The sequence below is a fragment of the Nelumbo lutea genome, chromosome 5 (assembly GCF_056320005.1).
Source record: "Nelumbo lutea isolate HS-2025 chromosome 5, American lotus-T2T, whole genome shotgun sequence".
In the NCBI taxonomy this organism is placed as follows: domain Eukaryota; kingdom Viridiplantae; phylum Streptophyta; class Magnoliopsida; order Proteales; family Nelumbonaceae; genus Nelumbo; species Nelumbo lutea.
Genome location: NC_142688.1, coordinates 82,963,935 through 82,969,985, shown reverse-complemented (window position 1 = coordinate 82,969,985; position 6,051 = coordinate 82,963,935). Strand labels below are relative to the sequence as shown.

The following is a 6,051-nucleotide window of genomic DNA, read 5'->3' as shown; positions in this document are numbered from 1 at the left end:
CCCTGCCCCTCCCTTGGGAATGAAATCCCATTCCTCCTTATTTTAATTCCCAATGCCATTCCTGTCTGAACCAAACAAACTATGGGAATGGGCCATTTCGATTCCAACTGCAAATCAAATGGACCTAAATAATTAAATAAATAATGTGACTAAAGTTTAAAATCATTTAGTCAAAACCCATCAGTCAAATGGTTACATTGTCGAATTGTTGAATCCATCTGACAAATCACATGCTAGACCCTTGTCTTTTTTAATTATAGAGAGGAGATATCTTCATATGGTGTTCATTGATCTAAAAAAAAATATATTATAAAGTTCCTAGAAAAATAATGTGGTGGATCTTGAAGAAGGAAGGGCTGGCTAAACATATCCCGGAGGAGTTCCCATGGTGCTTATTGTTTGATAGTGATATTATTTTAATTGATAAAACTAATAAATGATTAAATATAAAATTAAGTTTATAGATAAATACCTAAAAACAAGAAATTTTAATATAAGTAGAAAGAAAAACATAATATAAGCAATAAAAATTTAAGAATAATAGGAATGCAAATGAGGGCACATTTAGGATTGGAGACTCAAAGGTTACTCAATGTAACCTTTTTTGTGGTACCTTGGTTCAAAAATTTATAATAAGGGAGAGATTGAAGAGGATGCCACCCATAGAATTAGAGCAAAATAGGAAAAATAGAAAGGGTGCATTGAAAGTTTATCTGATAGGTAAATACTACTTAGATTGAAAGTAAAATTTGATAAAGCAGTTGCAATGTCGGTAATATCTTATGGAGCAAAATGTTGGACGGTCAAAAAACATGTCCAAAATGTGGATGTTGAAACGGATGATTAAAAAAACTAAGTATGGTTAATAATGAAGTCATTTGAAGGAACCTAGAAGTAATTCTAATAGATGATAAAACTAGAGAAAGTAGACCTAGATGATTTACTCACATGCATAGAAGACCATTTATAGCATCCATAACCCTAAGAAAAACTGATTAGTCACAAGTTGAAAATGTTAGAAGGGCTAAGAACAAACCAAAAAAGAACATGAGTTCAAATAGTAAGAAATGGTTTAAGCCTTCATAATTTTAACAATGAATATGACATTAAATAGAAAGGGATGGTGAAATACAATTCATGTAACTGACCCCATAAGTTGAGATAAAGCTTAGATGATGATGACAACGAGGATGATGATGAAAGCTTTTTTTATAATTTGAGAAATAAACCCCTTTTTTCACTTATTCCCCACTTGTCATCCCTTTTTCTTTGATCGTTAGGACGGAGTAGTAAGATGCCTGTGTTTCTTTCATAAGACTTGTGGATCTATTTAGCTCCTTCAAGACGATAGGGATATGCTCCCATTTTACCCATGATTTTCATGTCTCTTTCTTGCCTAGTTTTTCTTGCTATTCTATGAGAACTGAGTAATAACATACTCACATGCACTCTACTCTTTCCCATCCTTGAGCCTATTTAGGCTGTGTTTAGGGGTGCAAATGGATCGGATCATGATTCGTTCTTGATTCGATCTTATTTGATCAAATTTGGATCACCCTTGTTCGGATCTTCAAACCAACCCCCCTCCCCCCATCCAATCCAATGCGTATTATATACTTATAAATATAAATGTATAATATATATATATATATATATATATATGTTATTTATAAATTTATTTTTATAAATTTATTATATTGTTTATTTTTTTATAAAAAACATGTATATATGATGAAAATAGTTAAAAAATACTTATACTTTTTGTTTTTACTTTATTTAAATTAATATATTTTATTTTATTTTTAATAATTTATTAATTAAAAAAATAAGTTGGATTGGATCAGATATGAAGATCCAACTTACTGATAGGATTCAAATTCAAATCGAGTCCTATCAAATCCGATCCGATCTTTGGATCAGATCTAACATGAACAATATTGGATCAGATTGAAATATACCCTAATTCGAATCTAATATGATCCATTTGCATCCCAAGTTGTATTTGGTATCATTGCCGTTTGGGGTTGAACAATAGATATTAGTGTGAAAGATGGATTGTATTGTCACATAATTAGCAATGTTTGGGGATCAATACATATTGCTATTATTATCTGAAAGGTCAAATTTGATGTTTCAACTCTAAACGACAATTATCAATCACCACATGCACTTTTTTTTGTTGAAATGACTATTATGTGATGTAACAACTTATATTTCTCAACTACCCCCATGAATTGGGAACATCTCCTCCTGCTATGCAGAGGATGAGATGTTCTCCATGTGTGGCTCCAATAAACGTGGGCAGAGTTCTCGTGGGCAGGAGATTCGGACTCAAATAGGCAATGTTTCCAAACACAACATTAATGTATACGTTTTCTCTCTCTCTCTCTCTCTCTCTCTCTTTTTTTTTTTTCGAGAGAGAAGATATGTATACGTGATACTAAGGTCCATTCACTTTTTGGTAAGTTACTTACCCGAGTAAATGTTTCCTAAGAAAGACTTAATCGGGTAAGTGCATTTACCCATGTTCTTTCGTTTTCCAAGTAAGGCAACGACTATTTGAGCCATAAAAAAATCCACTATTAAAAGGGACATTTTTATCCCATTTAAGTGTGGACAACTTTTCTTCTAACGGAACATTCTTTTTTGGGATTTAGAGAGGGGGAAGTTACCGACACTTGAATGGGATTAAAATACCCCTTTCAGTAATGGATTTTTTTTCGCTAAAATAAGTCATTATCTTATTTATTTGGAAAATAAAAGATTATGGATAAATGCACCAGATAAGTAACTTACCGAAAAGCAAAAGCAAATGGGCCTAACTGAAAATTTTATTTATCCATCATTTTTTGTACTACTTTCATAGACTTAATTACTTGAAATTAGGGGTAATTATGGGCCTGGACGGGCCCTATTGAGCTTAGCACTAATTATATATAAGAGGACTATAGCTAGTTTTATTCATAGAAATTTGAGGACCCACGTCACCGGCAGCGTAGAAGACAATTTAAAATTGACATTATGCCCCAGCTTCCCCTCCTTTTCAATTTATCATTTCTCGTGATACCGGTTGATTGGTTACAAGTGTTTTCCGTACTCCATCATGTCTACGCGGGTGGGCATAAGAAGGAAAGGATTTAGAACGAACGGAAAACCTGAAATAGTTTGGCTTCAAAGTTTGTTTTTAAACTAGCGCGTACACACACACTGCAGACTACAGACTTACAAGTGCAGAGAGCACCAGAATCCTTTCTCTCCGTGCGCTCTCTGGCTCTCTTTCCAAGAATAAAAATTCCGATAAGTCAATAGTATCTAGACTTCGATCGAAGGACCTCCCTCCCCCAGGAAGTCGATGTAGTTGAGAAAGTCTAGGAAAGAACAAGAGGTTCGTTCTCTGAATCCTTATGCCAGAGGTTGAAGTAGAATCCGGCAACTCCATGCCAGACACTGGCTTGTCATCACCCGATAATTTTCTCTTCGGAAAATACGAGCTCGGGAAGTTGCTCGGCTGTGGCGCCTTTGCGAAGGTCTATCACGCAAGGAACGTTCGGACAGGACAGAGCGTGGCGATTAAGTCTATCAGTAAGCACAAGATCATCAAAGGGGGACTGGTTTCACACATCAAACGGGAGATATCTATCATGAGCAGTCTAAACCACCCTCACATCGTCAAGCTCTTTGAAGTACTCGCCACCAAGACCAAAATCTACTTCGTGATGGAGTTCGTCAAAGAAGGTGACCTTTTCTCCAAGGTTGCCAAGGGTCGTCTCAACGAAGACGTCAGTCGTGGTTACTTCCAGCAATTGATATCCGCCGTCGGATATTGCCACTCCCATGGAGTCTTTCACCGGGACCTGAAATTAGAGAATCTCCTACTGGATGATCACGGCAATCTCAAAGTTTCGGACTTCGGCCTCAGCGCCGTGACGAACCAGATTCGAATGGACGGACTGTTACACACGATCTGCGGTACGCCCGCTTACGTAGCACCCGAAATCCTGGCCAAGAAAGGATACGATGGTGCGAAAGTGGACATCTGGTCGTGCGGCATCATCCTCTACATTTTGAACGCCGGCTACCTCCCATTCAACGACCTAAGCCTGATGGTGATGTACCGGAAAATCTATAAAGGAGAGTTCCGGTGCCCTAAATGGATGTCTTCAGACCTGCGAAGACTCCTAGCGTGCCTCTTGGACACAAACCCGGATACGAGGATTACCGTTGATGAGATCCTGCGCGACCCTTGGTTCAGGAAGGGCTACAATGAGAAAGAGGTAAAGTTCCACGAAGAAGATTACGAGGATGGAAGCGCTGCCACGTTCCTCAATGCTTTCGATATCATCTCGATTTCTTCGCGCTTCGACTTGTCGGGTCTGTTTAGCAATTCGGGCGACTTGGTGGTCAACCGGCTATTCGCATCAGCCGAGTCACCGGAGAAAATAATGGAGAAACTAGAGGAGGTAGGGAAGAAGGAGAACGTGACAGTGACGAGGAAGAAAAACTGGAGGGCAGTGTTGGAGGAGCAAAGCGGTAATTTGATGGTAATAGCCAAGGTGTACCAGTTGACGGAATTTTTGGTCATGGTTGAGATCTGGAGCAGGGGCTGTGAGGCGCGGTCCTACGATGAGATATGGAGAAAGAAGATTGAACCCCAGCTGAGCAGCTTCATTTATCAGCCAGCGACGCCGGTTTCCGATAACTAGTACAGAGTCCAGAGTCCAGACAGACATCCGCCCTTCATATTTACTGGGGATCGGCCGGGAATTCCATAATCCATACGCAACGGTATCAAATTAAATTTTGCGTTAATTACTTGAGTACACAATTTATTGTATTATACAATATCTATGAATTATGATACCGGAAAAGTTTGACCAATCAGACCCCTTCCCCCAGCTAAGGGTGTCAATGGACCAGTTTTGGATTGAGTTAAAAATCAATTTGGACGGATCGGATGGACCAACAAGATATATTGGATTGTACCATTTCCGTCTAAAATATTATTGGATTGGATTGAATCGGTCCATGCTTAATAAATATATATTGGATTGGGTTGGATTAAATCAATATCTGGTCCATTGATATAAGATAAAAATATGTGTTAACGGATCAGGTCTGGATTGAAACCAATCTAAATAAAAAAAAGTTTAAAAAAATTGTATGATCTAAACATTAAATTTGACTGATCAAGAATGATTCAAAATATTCATTGGACTGGATTGAACCTAATCCATTTATAATAGACTCAGATTGGACTAGATGGAATTGGACCAAATCCAGTCCAATTGACACCCTACCCCCAGGGAGTTCGGATGGGCGGAAGGTTTTGGAGAGTTCGGATGGGCTACATGTGAATCTTGATGAATACCAGCTGCTCGGTTCAGTTACCACCTTTAAGTTTATCACTTCACTTATCAGTACTTTTTGGGTTAAGTACACTGCCATCTCTATTTTTCTTAGAGATGGCGAACCAGCACTTTGCCCCAGCCCCAGGGAGGAGAAATTTGTATTGTTAGTTCGAAAGGGTGGACAAAGGAATAAAGGAGGGGAAGCTGGGGCAGAATATCAATTTGTAAATTGTCTTTTGGACTGCCCCGTGATCTGGGTGCCTCTTATTTTTGGGTAAATTACAAAGACCCCTCATGTATTATGGGGTCTGTGATAATGACCCCTCTGTATTTTGTTTTGCAACAAATGCCTCTCTGTACTATTATGTAGTTTTTCGTTGAAATTTACCATTGTAATATTTTTTAATATTTTTGTTGAAATTCATCATTGTAATATTTTTTAATTCTCAAATTATCCTTGTAATAATTATTCGGATAATTAAAAGAAAAACACTATTCATCTTCACAACTTCACCATACACAAATAACAGCAGTGATAATCCCTATTTCTTCACATTTTTCCGTTCCTCTCGACCATAGCTGCCGCAACACATTGTCCGGATGCTTGGCCGACAAGCATTTACCAAGTTTCAGTAATTATCCTGCGAGCAGCAGTTACGAGTAGTGAGTGAAATTCTCGAGATTTTTCACTAAGCAGGCGGAA

General features: G+C 38.0%; 1 pseudogene across 1 annotated transcript; it reads left to right on the top strand.

The window, feature by feature from the left end:
- Positions 1 to 2,970: 2,970 nt before the first annotated feature.
- Positions 2,971 to 5,751, top strand: LOC148853143 (CBL-interacting serine/threonine-protein kinase 14 pseudogene; annotated as a pseudogene). Its single transcript, XR_016098820.1, has one exon. The product of XR_016098820.1 is annotated as a CBL-interacting serine/threonine-protein kinase 14 pseudogene (transcript).
- Positions 5,752 to 6,051: the final 300 nt, after the last annotated feature.